The sequence below is a fragment of the Amblyomma americanum genome, chromosome 1 (genome assembly GCF_052857255.1).
Source record: "Amblyomma americanum isolate KBUSLIRL-KWMA chromosome 1, ASM5285725v1, whole genome shotgun sequence".
Lineage (NCBI taxonomy): Eukaryota > Metazoa > Arthropoda > Arachnida > Ixodida > Ixodidae > Amblyomma > Amblyomma americanum.
The window spans coordinates 94,856,443-94,871,370 of record NC_135497.1 but is presented as its reverse complement, the minus strand read 5'-3'; the positions used below and the strand labels follow the sequence as shown (position 1 = coordinate 94,871,370).

The 14,928-nt window shown below is 49.8% G+C and overlaps 1 pseudogene; it reads left to right on the top strand.

The window, feature by feature from the left end:
- Nucleotides 1–3,710: 3,710 nt before the first annotated feature.
- LOC144112630 (palmitoyltransferase ZDHHC20-B-like) lies at nucleotides 3,711–9,983 on the top strand (annotated as a pseudogene).
- Nucleotides 9,984–14,928: the final 4,945 nt, after the last annotated feature.

Below are 14,928 nucleotides of genomic sequence, written 5' to 3'. Positions count from 1 at the left end.
ATGAAGCTTCTGTTATCCCATAAATATGAGCCTTAATTCGGTCTGAGCGCGTATAATCTACCCTCCACCAGAACCTTCACACGAGGAAACATCTTTCTTCATCCGTCTGCCGAGCTCCAATTGCGTTACCTGCCGCCGTAACAACAGGAATGGTAAATCGAGTATGCCAGCGCCACTATTTACTTCCCGCTCACGGCGAGTCGCTAGAGGCGGACAAAGCAAAAGCAGACTACGTCTGCCGTCATTTTCCAACAGAAAACGGGTCTCTTTTAACATCAACGGTTTATCAACATGTGAGATTTTCCTGGAATTTTGTAGAACTCGGCACCTTGAAGTCTCTCTGACGAGGCAGCGCTGCCGTATCCGTCCTCTAAATTTATATCGCCACAGGTCTGGTTTGGCGCTCTCTCCCCTCTGCGCAATTTGCCGCGAACCCAAATCTATATCTTTTTTTACTCTACTGCCACCGCTACACCTCATTGAGAAAAAGGTTGCTGGAGGAGCCCTTGCAACATCTTGGCCTTAGTTTGAGCTGTCCACTCATGCTGTCATTTAAATTTAAGGTGGTTGTAGGGGGAAAGGAAATGGCGCAGTATCGGTCTCACATCTCTACCACATTTGGTTTCAGCTACAGGTCGGTCCCGCAGATCGAAATTTCTTGCTGGAATTTCAACCACCTTGCTAAACCTTACAATATTTTCTTTTCTTTGGGTTAGTTCATTTTTAAATAATTTAGATATCATTTTTTGGTTTCAAAATCATTTTTTCTTTTCCAGTTCATGCCCTACTTGACTTAGAACCAACCGATGTTGCACTTTCACGTGAGTTTAATCCAAATTTATTTATTCTTTTCATTTTGTTATATTGTTATTATTTAGGCCTTGTAAATGTACAGGCGAATAGCAATGTATGCCTCCCGATTCTTGGCCGATCCCGCAGTGTGGGTATGTGTCATATATTGTAATGCCAACAACGACAACTAAGTATAAAGACGACTTCGCCTCTGCCGCTTGTCCTGTTGTAAGCCAGAACTCTTGGCGCCATCCTCCGTGTACACGGGGGGTTGGTAGTCCTGACTACCGGAGCTGAAACTTGGCTGTGCGGTCACACGAAATATAGTTTTTGTTAGCCTTACAAAAGATGGCACATACCCACGCTGGGGGATCGTCCAAGGATCGGGAGGAAGAGGTTGCTATTCCCTTGTACATAAACAGGCAAAACAAAAAGCACGCGGAGGTGCAACAGCGGTGGATTCTGCCTCAAATAAGCATGGACTAAAAAGAGATGAGAATTTGTATGAACAAGACAGAGAGAAAAAATATCAATAAATAATTATGTCAAAATATGATAATGCACAGAAAGGAAAATATTGTAACGTTTAGCAAGCCAGTCGATGAGATTCCAGCAAGAAATTTTGAACAGCGATGCAAACAGATCGTGGCTGAACCCAAGTGTGATGACGCCAAATCATAGCAAGAGCGGGCTGCTAAAAATAAGGTCAAAATACTGCAAGGGCTCCTCCAGAAACCCTCCCATCTACTCATCCTTCCAATCCCTAAGAACAGGTACCCTGAGCACGACGGAGAACGCAAGGAAGCCCGCGCCGAAGCTCTTGCACAAGCTCTATGACAACAGTTCCGAGGTAGTCTACGTGGACGCGGCAGCGCACTCGTCGGGCTCCCGCATGATTCTCGTTGTCGCTAATAATCAGGCCCGACTAATCGCATCAGGATCCGTCACCAGAGACTCATCGGAAGTTGCAGAGGAAGCGGCCATCTTCACCTCTGCCATCAAAATTCTTTCCCACTCGAAATCCGCCCTATTCAATTTCGCCAAAGGCCTGATATCCCGCACCGCGGCTCGTCTTCTACGCTTCTGGCACCCCTTCCATCCCGTAACCCTTATCAGGCACTGCGCACACGCAGGCCTCGCGGGTAACGAGGAGGTGCGCTGCCTCGCCCGAGGTCTCACTTTCCGGGCCGGGGTTGGACCTCCTCCACCATCCCAGGAGCGTCTTGCTTACGTTCAAAGATATTCTTACCTACTACCGAGATACCCGGTGCGTTTACGCACCGCCGGCTCGCTCCCTAACCTTAACCCAGGCCTCCCACTGGCGCCAACTCCAGACCCGAACTACTCCCTACCCTATTCGCCTTCATACCCGCTACACCGATCAATTCCTCTCTTCTTGTAAGCTCTGCGGGAAACCGGGAGACTTTCTTCACGTCCTCCTCACATGTCCTACCTTCCCACACCCCCCACCCAAACGACGGCGGAGTTATACTGGGAGACTCCTGGCCAGCTCCGCTGCTGCTGACCAGCGCCGGAAAATTACCGACGCCCTGAAGCGGATAGCTCTCTAAGGGCTGTCCTCCAAGGGTTGCCTCGTGCCATGTTAGGAGTCTTCCCTCCTCTGTATTGCTTGGCAATAAATGTTTCCACCACTACCACCTCCAGCAACTTTCTTCTAAAAGAGGTGAAGCGGCTACAGTGAAGCCAAGAATGATCGATAGGTTCAGGCTCAGGGCAAAATGCACACGCTATATTTTGGTTGGTTGGTTGGCCTCATATAAAGCTTGCACATACCCACTACAGGGGAGTTACCAAGGCACAGGCAGTTAACTGCTCGAGACAGGAAAGTTTTGAAGGGAAAATGAGTAGTAATAGTGTATAGGCTGACAGATTGGAAGACGCAGACAGGGGTCCTGTTAACTTGTAGATCGAAGACTGGACAAAGGCTTAATGTGCATAACCGTATACAACACCTGTGATGTTGTTGTTGTTGCCTCAAAAGCACATACCCACGGTGGGGGATTGTTGTTGTTGTTGTCCACATACTATGGCACATGCCCACATAAGTGGATTGGCCAAGAATTGAGGGGCACAGAAAGTATATGAGGTAAATAATACGTGGACGAAATTAAAATGAATGGCAAGGACGGAAGAAGCAAACAAAAAGAAGCAACGAAATGAAACGGGAAATGCACAACGCACGCATGAGATCGAGACTGATGTTTATAGCCGAGTAGTTAAATGATAATGATAATTGTAATAATAAAAATAATATAGAAAAAATAAAAAAATTAACAAGGTAGCCATCTTGATTCCATTAAAATATCTTGCACGGCAGTAAAAACAGACTTGTGGCTGTACCCAAATATGGTGGCTCCAAACGACAGTAAGACTTGGCTGTTCAAACAAAGGGCAAGATGTTGTAGAGGTTTCTCTAAAAACCGTCTTCGCATCATGGTGTACCGGCGACAAAACAACAAAAAATGGTCCATGGTTTCGTTCTCACCACAAAATGCGCAGACGGGATTAAGCGCCAACCCAGACCTGTGCAAATAAAAATTTAAGGGTAGGATCCGGCAGCGGAGCCTTGATAGAGATACCTCAACCTGCCGTGAATGGCATGATTGCCTGCTCCACGAATACTTCAGGTGCAGGTAATCATCAGATCTTAAAAGAGATCCAGTTGTCATTCTTAACAAATTTTGTCGCTGGAACCTCGCTGCTGTAATGTACGCTGTAGCCGGAACGATAGGTAGCACGGGGCCATTGTGGAACGCCTTTGCCAGACAGTCCAGGTTTCAATTCCGTACTGAATGAACTTCCTTTTCTTCCCATGACACGCCCATCAGCATCGCAGCAGCGCGTGCTGCCACCAACCGCATTCCACCTCGGCTCCCCTTCAGGCACCTATACTCGCGATGGCGACCTCCTCGGGTGGCTCCGAGTCGGCCCGCCGCCGCCGCTCCAACCGCGAGTTCGTCGCCTGGGTTCCGGTCGCCATGGTGGTGGGCGTGTTCGCGTGGGCCTACTACGTGTACATCTTCGTGTTTTGCGGCTCCCTGGTGAAGGAAGGCGCACAGCGCTTTGCCTTCAGCACCGTGTTCCACCTGCTGCTGCTGCTGTGCCTCTGGTCGTTCGTGCAGACCACCGTGACCGCAGTGCCGCCCATCCCAGGCTACTTCGGCCTCAGCGAGAGCGACCAGCGTCTGCTGGAGCAATGCGCCGACAACGAGGCCCGCGGAGAGTTCCTCGATATCCTGGCGGAGAACCGGGGCGTGCTGACGCGGGGTCCCAGCGGGGGCGTGCGCTTCTGAGAACGCTGTCAGCAGGTGAAGCCCGACCGAGCGCACCACTGCTCCCAGTGCCGAAGGTGAGGGTTCGCTATGGCCCTGCTATGTACAGCCTTTGTAAAGTGGCTATATTGCCGGCAGCCGGCAGATTCGCCAGAAAAATACACAGGAGGCTTTCTTCCTGTCTTCTCTCAGTCACTCCTTTATTCCTTTCCTTACGGCACGGTTCAGGTGTCGGCCGAGATGCGACAGATATTGCGCCATTTCCTTTCCCCAACAACCAATTTTCATTTTAATAATAAACCCGCCGCGGTGGCTCAGTGGTTAGGGCACTCGTCTACTGATCCAGAGTTCCCGGGTTTGAACCCGACCGCGGCGGCTGCGTTTTCATGGAGGAAAAGCGCTAAGGCGCCCGTGTGCTGTGCGATGTCAGTGCACGTTAAAGATCCCCAGGTGGTCTAAATTATTCCGAAGACCTCCACTACGACACCTTTCTCTTCCTTTCTTCTTTCACCCCCTCATTTATCCCTTCCCTTATGGTGCGGTTCAGGTGTCCAACGATATATGAGACAGATACTGCACCATTTTCTTTCCGGAAAAACCAATTAATATTATTTTAATAATAATAATAGTAATAATAACTCGTATTTGGGGTAAGGAAATGGCGCAGTATTCGTCTCATATATCGTTGGACACCTGAACAGCGCCGTAAGGGAAGAGATAAAGGAGGGAGTGAAAGATGAAAGGGTAGTGGAGGGCTCCAGAATAATTTCGACCACCTGGGTATATTTAACGTGCACTGATATCGCACAGCACGCGGGCGCCTTAGCGTTCTGCCTCCATAAAAACGCAGCCGCCGCGGTCGGGTTCGAACCCAGGAACTCCGGATCAGTAGCCGAGCGCGGTCGGGTTCAAACCCGGGAGCTCCGGATCAGTAGCCGAGCGCGCTAACCACTGATCCCGAGTACCCGGGTTCGAACCCGACCGCGGGGGCTGCGTTTTTATGGAGGCAAAACGCCAAAGCGCCCATGTGCTGTGCGATGTCAATGCACGTTAAAGATCCCCAGGTGGTCGAAATTTTGACTTTCATGTCCCCTTACGGCGCGGTTCGGGTGTCCACCATATATGTGAGACGATTACTGTGGCATTTCCTTTCCTCAAAAACGAATTTAAAATTTTCTGGTGTCCTATTATTGGTTCGCTGTAGTCACATGACATGCACCCCTCTCTCCCCCTCGTTTGTGAGGGTTTTTTGTTTTTATAAAGGAGAAAAAGAAACAGGACAAATCAATATTAGTTCCCCCCCCCCCGGGGGAGTGTGTCCCTTTAGGTAGCTAGTTACTTTAGTTTATGGGAGTTTAACGTCCCAAAGCGACTCAGTCTATGAGGGCGCCGCAGTCAAGGGCTCCGCAAATTTCGACCACCTGGTGTTCTTTAACGCGCACTCTGTGATTCTTTGGGTTAGGTCTGATTACCGGCAGTTTTTTGCGCAGGGTATATTCTGCCGGCAAACAGTTGGAAGAAGAATTCCAGGAGTGTCGTTTCATTAGCTTTGTGCCGTTATTTGACTAGAATTAGCCAATCGGGTCAAAATGCCGGCAATGTTCCCTGCGGGCTATTTTTCCGGGTGCCGGCACACTGGTTTTTTCATAAAAATACGCACTCTTATAGGAGTCTGCTTTTGAAAAAGCCTACTTTTTCAAAATTACTTAGTCTTCCCTGAAGCACTAAAGATCCCCAGGGGGTCGCAATTATTCCGGAGAGCTCCACTACGAAACCTCTTTCTTCCTTTCTTCTTTCACTCCCTCCTTTATCCCTTCCCATATGGTGCGGTTCAGGTGTCCGCCGATATGTGTGACACATACTGCGCCATTCACTTTCTCCGAAAACCAATTGTCAGTTTTCAATTTATGCCCCTTTTTTTATCCCGCCGCGGTGGCTCAGTGGTTAGGGCCCTCGGCTACTGATCCGGAGTTCGCGGGTTCGAACCCGACCGCGGCGGCTGCGTTTCGATGGAGGCGAAACGCTAAGGCGCCTGTGTGCTGTGTAGTAGTAGTAGTAGAAAACATTTATTCCAAAAAGATAGGATAGAGGGGCGAAAATACAGATTTTGAGTGGAGTCCTTATTTCAGGACCCCAATGCCCACCGCAGTTGCTCTTGCTTGGGATATCAGCTTTCGCTGCGTCGCCAAGTCAGAGCTGAACAGGGCAGACTCCCATTGTTCCTCGGAGTGATGTTTGTCTAGTTCGGGGGGCTTCGGACCGGAGCAGCCCCAAGTTACGTGATATGTTGTTGGAATTCCGCCACACCAGGGGCAGATTCTGTCATATCTGTCGGGGATGATGATGTAGTACTTGTGTAGGTTAGGAAAGGTGTTCGTCTGTAGTTGTCGCCATTCCCTCGCCTATGCCGCCGTTAGCTTACGGTGTGGTGGGGGATAGACTTGTCTTTGTGTTCGGAGAAGGAGGAGGCGCTCGCCGTACGTAGAGGGGAGAGGGGTGAGGTCGGGGAGGTTAGTCGCTCGGTTAGTATATCCTCGAGCTAGACTGTCCGCGGCCTCGTTTCCCTCGAGCCCCTCGTGCCCAGGAGTCCAAGTGATTTGGTGCTTGCATGCGGAATTTTGAACTTGTGGGGTAGTCAGAATGGGAGCGACGGAGTGTGGAAGTCTGCCAGAGGGGAAGAGACGACACGCGGAATGGGAGTCGGTAATAATTTTGACTCATTTCCCGTAGCATCGCCGTGCTGGATTGCGAGGGCAATTGCAGCAGTTTCTGCTACTGTGGGAGAGCAGTTCCGTAGGGAGGCGCTGGCGATTTCCTTGAAATTGGTGTCCAAGACGACCGCCACCGCGTTTGTTGCATCGGTGTACATGGCTGCGTCGACGTATACAGCATTTTGTGCCTGTCGATGTATGCGGCGCAGATAGTCCGGTCGCGCCTTTCGTCGTCCCTTTTGTGGGTCCGAGTGCATGTTCTTCTGGAGTGGAGCTACATACACGCGAGTTCGCAGAGTTGAGGTGCTGTGCGATGCCAGTGCATGTTGCAGATCCCCAGGTGATCGAAATTATTCCGGAGCCCTTCACTACGGCACCTAATTCTTCCTGTCTTCTTTCATTTCCTCCTTTATCCCTTTCCTTACGGCGCGGTTCAGGTGTCACCCGACATGTGAGAGATACTGCGCCATTTCCTTTCCCCCAAACTAATTTTCATTTCCTTTTTCTAGCTACACTGCAGGGAAGGAAAACGTTATAAAGAAAAGTCGAGACACCTTTCTTTGTGGTAGGATGAAATTAGTGAGAAAAGAGAGTGAAAGAAATGAAGCAAATGCACAATACGCAAGGGGTTAAATTTAATCGGGCAGACCTCCACTGCGGCCCCTCTTTCCTACTTCCTTTTTGCCGTCCCTCCTTCCCTTTCTTCACAGCGCTGTTGATTTGACCACTGGGAGCGACGCAGATTGAACCTTTCCATTTCTCAGAGCATGCGGCAGCGCTAGTCGTGAGGGCCAGTAATGGCTGATTACCCTAGCGCGACTCAGTCGAGTCCACTACAGCCCTGGACTGTCCGAAGAGGAGCATACCCCCTTCTGATCTAGAACCTTCGACTAATAAGCCAAGGACACCGTAACAGGGGGGGGGGGGTCGAGGGGGGCGGTCGTCCCCCCAACGTTCCTCCAAAGTGGTAAGCCCCCCCCCCCCTCCCAACAGTCTCCAATTGCCTGAACTCAGGTCAGATTTCTGGCAAACGGCTCAATTCAATTCTAGGACGTTATTTATATAGAGCACAGTGGGGCCGCAGTGGGGCTCAGCTAGTTGGCTTCGTAGCCAATCGTAAAGCATTTCGTTTCAGTAATCTAAAAAATCCTGTCGTCAAAACAGAAGATTGTCGGACCACTGTTCATGGGCAAGATTAGCAGAATTGAGACAGACTGCACAAGCTTTTTTAAAGCACTCCATCGCTCCTCGTTTGTACAACATTATAAAGCTGCCTATTTCTATTGGTTTTATATGTATTGACGAGTACACCTTTGAACAATGAAAAATAAGAAAAATATAAACAAGAAATATAAAATATATTACGGAAACAAGACTTTGAATAAATAATCAAATTACAATACAATCTGGAAGGCTTGCTCCACCCACTTAGAAATAGTTCAGTTCCTGATTCAAGCAAAGTGCAGCAAGCAACGTGCTAGGCGGCCGGTCCGCGTCAGAACCTCTCGCGCAGTAACGCAGTTATGGTGCTCCGCCTTGATAGCTTTACTGTGACCGAATATAAAAACAAGCTGGGCAGCCCTGACCCAAATGGGATCGGAGACTTTTTTTGTAAAGCAGTATTAACGGATATAATTATCGGACGCGTGTGGACGTGCTCAGGTGACATTATACTATGTGCGGACAAGCGCGCGACGAAACGTTCACCTGGCGCATGTTCGCAGGTGCGTTCCAAAAATGGACCACCACTGCCCTTGGTTCAACAACTGCGTCTGCTTCAGCACCTACAAGTTCTTCCTGCTCACCATCTTCTGCGTGGTGGCCTTGTGCGTGTTCGGACTGGCCAGCGCCACGCATCACGTGGCTGGCGCCTGGTCCAGCAACGCCTCCACTTACGTCACGCTTAACTGCACCTTCCTCTACGCGTTCGGCGTGATGCTGGTTCTGGTGCTTGGCTCCTTCCTCTAACTGCACTTCACCATGGTGTGCAACAACGTCACCACCCTCGAAGACCTGCGCCCCCATCTGTTCAAGGATGACAGGTATCGAACAAGCTGTCGACAGCCCAACTTGTACATATTACACGCTTTGAGATGGTGTTGCTGACAAAAAGATTACGTGCAGACAAAGCCGATATTATTAGTTTTTATTGAACCTGGGTAGTACAGTAGAAGGGATATACTTTATTCAGGCAGCAAATTAAGCGCAGAGCAGATGAGCGGCTTGACTGACCAGGGCCTGGTGATCCTCTGCTAGAAAAGACATCAGCCAGACACAGCAACAGAAAGGGGGAGTGGGGGGTTAATGGGGGCTTGCATGGCGACAGGACAAAGAAAAAAATGGTTCTCCAGGTTAGCATACAGGAAGGTATCTTAGGCAAGAGGGATCGGGAGGTAAGTGGTAGAGGTAAACACGTGTCGGAGTGGTGAGGGCATTGGCTTGAACCTTGTGAAAGATGCTCTGGTAGTGGGGTGGAATTCTGAGCATCCTGCGTGCTTGACTCACTGAGAGGAGAGGTCGCGAGGTACTAGAGCAACAGCGCAAAAACAGCTTCCGCGGAAAAAAAGTTATGCCAGAGACACTGCTATCAGCACTGATTAGCGCGGACTCTACGCGCCTTGAACGTTCACACAAAAGAAAGGCGACAACGTACACCATCTGAGGACGCCATCGGTGCTCTTTGCGCAGAGACTCGCTCGACATTGGCTTCAGCGACAACATCGCTGAGGTGTTTGGCCACCGCAAGGCCCTCTGGTTCCTGCCGGTTTTCACCTAACTGGGAGACGGCACCCGCTTCCCCACGCGGCTGCACCCGGACCGTTACGTCTACGGGCCTCCCGTCTCGGTGGTGGTCGAGGAGCGCAGGCCCTCTGTTCCGGTCCCTCCGTTGCCCGTGGCGGACGAGGTCCCCGAGTTGCCGGTTTTGACCTCGTGCCGCCGGCCCGTTCCATCGACGGAGGGCCCGCTAGGGGGCCTCACGCTGACTCCTTTCGTGGCGCCGCCTCGCGACAGTCTCTCCTTTCTTCCTCCGACGACGATCACCGTCGTGCCACCAACGGAAGCCGCGGCGTCTGTTCGGCTCTCTGAGAGCAAGAATGATTTACCGCCGATAGTAGTGGCATCGGCATTCACTTCTATGGAAGTGCGGCGACTGTGCTACGCTTCCGTCTCCACAGGCTTCCCGTGAACACAGCTTCTACTGTGTCATGTGCTGTCCGGGGGTGGGGGGAAGGGGGTAGGGAAGGAAGCATCAAAGTGACATGGAAAAGGAACATATAAACATTCTTTCAGCTGCTTTAGCGTCCTTTAACAATTGTGACGATGTCATAGTGTGGCAGAATATTCTACTGAAAAGGGCCCTGGCGAATGGGTCGCAGTTTGCGTTTGTAAAATACCGACTTTTGCATTAAAAACTTGCTACAGCGAGATACTTAGAGCTCTGAGTATCGTGAAAGTGCGACAACTTGAAGGAGGAGGTTACAGAAAACGAAATAGTCATGTGAATTAGAAGCAAGTGCCATAGAATAAAGGCATGAGTTAATGTCCTAGCTGAGATCAGGGGGAGGAAACTAATTTGGTTCTGGATATCTAACAAAAAATTCATACCCCACGGGGCCCTCATGGTAACATTTGGACTCAAAGAGAAGGAAGGCGTGACGGAAAGCAACAGCAACTGGGGAAATGAGTCGAATTTGCCCGCATTACATGGTGTACGACAGGGCGAAATGATATTCGTAGGCGAGGCCTTTGTCCTTAAGTGGACAAAGACCAGGTTCTGATGAACTAGCTTCAGCACGCCCACCATCAGAGTTGCGGCTGCAACTTACAAGGTTCTGGTACTTGTGTGTGTCAACAGGAGCCTGTTAGCGGTGACCTGTCGACCTGTGTCCGGTGTCTCCTAGAGGTTTGCTGCACTGTCGTCTCGACTGTCATCGGTTCCTGGTGAGGCCGTTCCACGGGTGAGGGATTAAACCAGGTTTTTGTCCTGTGGGAATTAGGGCTGTTGAATTGCTAGGCTTTTGACCATAGCTTCGACCTCCGCAAGGGAAGCTCCAGCATCCTGGTTCGCCAGTGTGCGGTCTCAAAGCTTTCCTATAGAGTCTTTCAGTATTAATGGTTGCAAGGTGATCCCTGTGGCGTTGGTCCCTATTAGAGATGGAGCCATTGAACTCAAAAACTCTCGTATCATTCAGGAGCAACTGAAGCCTGTGACCAGCCGCCATCTGGAAATTTCAGAAGGAAGACCGTTTGGCAGGAGGGGTATAGAGTGCAAGTCTTCTGGTTTAGATTGTGAGGCGGTCTTGCTCCAGTACGCATATTTCACCTGACTGCCGGTGAGACCATTTATTCCTTAACAGCTTGCCTGCACTAAGGGTTTATCCTTGAGCTTCACCCCAAAAGATTTTCAGAATTTTCATAATGCCGGTGTTGGTATTCTGCCCGTCTCCGCTGTAGAAGGAAGGCTGGTGGTTCTCGGGTGCGCACAAAATCAGTTATTGCGTCTATTTCAGGGTCATTTGTCTTTGTGAACTAAAGATTTGGCCCTGTCTATAGCGTAGACTCACTGCAACCGCGGCCATTGCAGTGTGGGAACTGCCGGCGGTTTGACCACAGCACCAAGTCATGTAAGTCGGCAACACGCTGACAGTTGCGGAGACAATCTTCCATCAGATACCTGCACTTCTGATTCTTCCAGCTGTTGCGGTTGACGCTGTGCTAACCCAGCTGATGATCCCATATGTCCGAAGCGTGCAGATGAGCAGACTGTGCTGGAAATTGTTCGGCGGGACAGGTGCTCGCGAGCAGACGCGTACGCCCTGCTGGATAAATAAACTCGCTCATATGCAATAATTGCCCGCGCAGCTGGTAATGATGTAGAAGCGGGATTGACAAAGTCAGCTGTTGCTGCTGTGGAGAAGGCTTTTGCTGGTGTCCTCGATCATATACGATCAGCACGTTCAGCAATGCCCTGTCCCGGGTGATCTCAGCACAGGATGCGTCATCTGTTTTGAGCAGCCAAACTCGGCCAACATGTCCTTCCTCCTGTGTCACTGTTGACTCAGCCGAACCTTCAACCTCTCTTACATAAGCGCCAGTATTGACGAATGTCAATGACAAACTCCCTGTAACCCTTGCCGCTTTGACATAAAAATGTTATGTCCAACTCGAAATCGTCGCTCCTCGTCCCCGTCGTCAAAAATTGATCGTGATCATGTCAAGACCAGAAAGGTGTCATCGGGTATCACGAGAAAACCGACGCATTGAAAGACTCTGTTGCCGCCACTTTTCTAAAACAATAATCATGGCGGGATTAACAGTCCTCACGTACAACACGAGCGCTGCGATGTACGTTTCTTTCGTCCTTGTCTTGTTTGCGCTGTTTCAGAATGAGTACCAACTCGCCCAGGCTTCTACTTTGGCGTACTTTAAGAAATGTTCACTTATTCAGGTCCATTGCGTTTGAGAGCACGCGCATCCTCCACTATCTCTGAATCATAGGCAATTCCAACATCCCTGGAAGTTCCCGAACAAAGTACAGGGGAAGAGACAATAGTTCGTTCCTGGGGCTGAGTCCTTTCAGATATGGAAGGCTGGGTAAGTTGAGAGGAGAAAGGTATCGTGAGAGGGGGCCATGCTAGCATGCATGCGCATCCTCCACTATCTCTGAATCATAAGCAATTCCAACATCCCTGGAAGTTCCCGAACAAAGTACAGGGGAAGAGACAATAGTTCGTTCCTGGGGCTGAGTCCTTTCAGATATGGAAGGCTGGGCAAGTTGAGAGGAGAAAGGTATCGTGAGAGGGGGCCATGCTAGCATGCATGCGCATCCTCCACTATCTCTGAATCATAAGCAATTCCAACATCCCTGGAAGTTCCCGAACAAAGTACAGGGGAAGAGACAATAGTTCGTTCCTGGGGCTGAGTTCTTTCAGATATGGAAGGCTGGGTAAGTTGAGAGGAGAAAGGTATCGTGAGAGGGGGCCATGCTAGCATGCATGCGCATCCTCCACTATCTCTGAATCATAAGCAATTCCAACATCCCTGGAAGTTCCCGAACAAAGTACAGGGGAAGAGACAATAGTTCGTTCCTGGGGCTGAGTTCTTTCAGATATGGAAGGCTGGGTAAGTTGAGAAGAAAAAGGTATCATGAGAGGGGCTATGCTAGCATGCATGACACTCATGCGTAAGCTGAGCTGCCAGAATGTCAGTTAACCATTCCGAGACATTTTACAAGGATTTTAGCGCCAAGAATACACACAAGAAAGAAGACAACACGGACGCTCTGTTTGTATAGACACTATCCGCTCAACACTCTTAGACATGAAAGCTTCCACGGCAGCCGCAATCGCCTGAGAGATCGTCGAATCTAACGTGACTTCTTGGCAAGTGGTCATACCTGCGTAACCGTAGGCCATCTATGTAACTTCTGCTAATGCCTTTCAGCATGAGCAGCATTTCAGCTCAGTTATCTCAAGGATGAAGGAGCGGCAATATGAGCGGTGTGCATCGTTGACCCCACCGTAAAAGCAGCACTTCTCGCTCTGGTCTGTGCAGGTTGTTTGTTCAAGCGTCCCCACAGTTTATGCACCGGAAGCTGGACTTGTAAGCTCCTGCACTATGGTCGTAGCATCAGCAGCTGTTGAACTGCAGATGACGACGTTAACAGCCACGCCTGAAAGGTTAAAGACCGTGCCTTGATTTCTGACTGGCAGAAAGCACCCGGATAAGTGGCTATAACAGACTGGCTTGGCATCCGCACGTCGTTAACATCCCGGCTGTAAGGATGCACAACAACACCTGCAGGGGGCAGACGTTGACGTTCAAGGGTCTGAGCTGGAGTTAAGCAAGAATCAACGCCTCGGACAAGCCCTTTCGTGCAGGCGAGATGGGAGGGAATAAAAGGTAGTCCAAGGAAAAGCAGTTATCTGTTACACAAGCGAGGTTGTAATTGTTGTGATCGCCTCTTCCCTCTAAGCACGTAGCTGCTCTTTTTTATGCATTTTATTGGCAGATACTTGAGAGTGACTACTGTGTGGCCTACTGTCAGCTTTTGACATGGCGTAGACGTTGTGTATGTTTGATTAAAGCTGACTGGAGTCGGGTGCTATATCTTGGGCTTAAAAGTAAGACTGACTCTCCGCAAGCCATCTATCAGCGCCTTTTCTCTCGCAGTATAGATAAGTGCGCTCGTAATAGCGTAATCCATCAGTCAATAAAAAATGAAAGTTATAAATCCTTCTGCTCTGATCGCAAAAGCTTGAGCGCATAATCGCAACGTTCTTTCACAGAATTTACTTTTACTTTGTGTACTTTTTAAGATTTTCTTTTTACGCGACAGCGTGTACCGCTCGTTCGGTCGAAAAGCCGTTGGCGTAGTAGTAGTATAGTAGTAGTGGTCGTAATTTTCGGCACCGCGCGTCGGAAATAGTCCATTCCTTACGGCGCGGTTCGGGTATCCACCGAGATATGTGAGGCATATATATATGCGTTATTTCCTTTCCCTAAAATCAATTTTCATTTCATTTTCCTTCCCTTACGGCGCGTTACCCGCCGCGGTGGCTCAGTGGTCAGGGCGCTCGACTAGTGATCCGGAGTTCCCGGGTTCGAACCCGACCGCGGCGGCTGCGTTTTTATGGAGGAAAAACGCTAAGGCGCCCGTGTGCTGTGCGATGTCAGTGCACGTTAAAGATCCCCAGGTGGTCGAAATTATTCCGGAGCCCTCCACCACGGCACCTATTCATTTCTTCTTTCACTCCCTCCTTTATTCCTTCCCTTACGGCGCGGTTCAGGTGTCCAACGATATATGAGACAGATGCTGCGCCATTTCCTTTCCCTAAAAAAACCAATCATTACTATTATTCAGCGCAGATCGGGTTTGGGGTAGGTGTCGCATTTGTAAATATACCAGCGCAAAACGTAAGCCCATGTTACGACAGAAGGGAAGACATTACGACAAATCCATTGCTCTCCTCACTGTAGTCGCGTCTCTTTTTGTGTACTCACTTCGTTTTTACAATGCGTGAGTATCGTTACAACTGATCCTGGTTGGACGAGCGTAATGGAAACGCCTGCTCGATGCTGCGGGCATCTTGGAAGCCTAAACGCGGGAAGCAATGCGCAAGCTGTGCAAC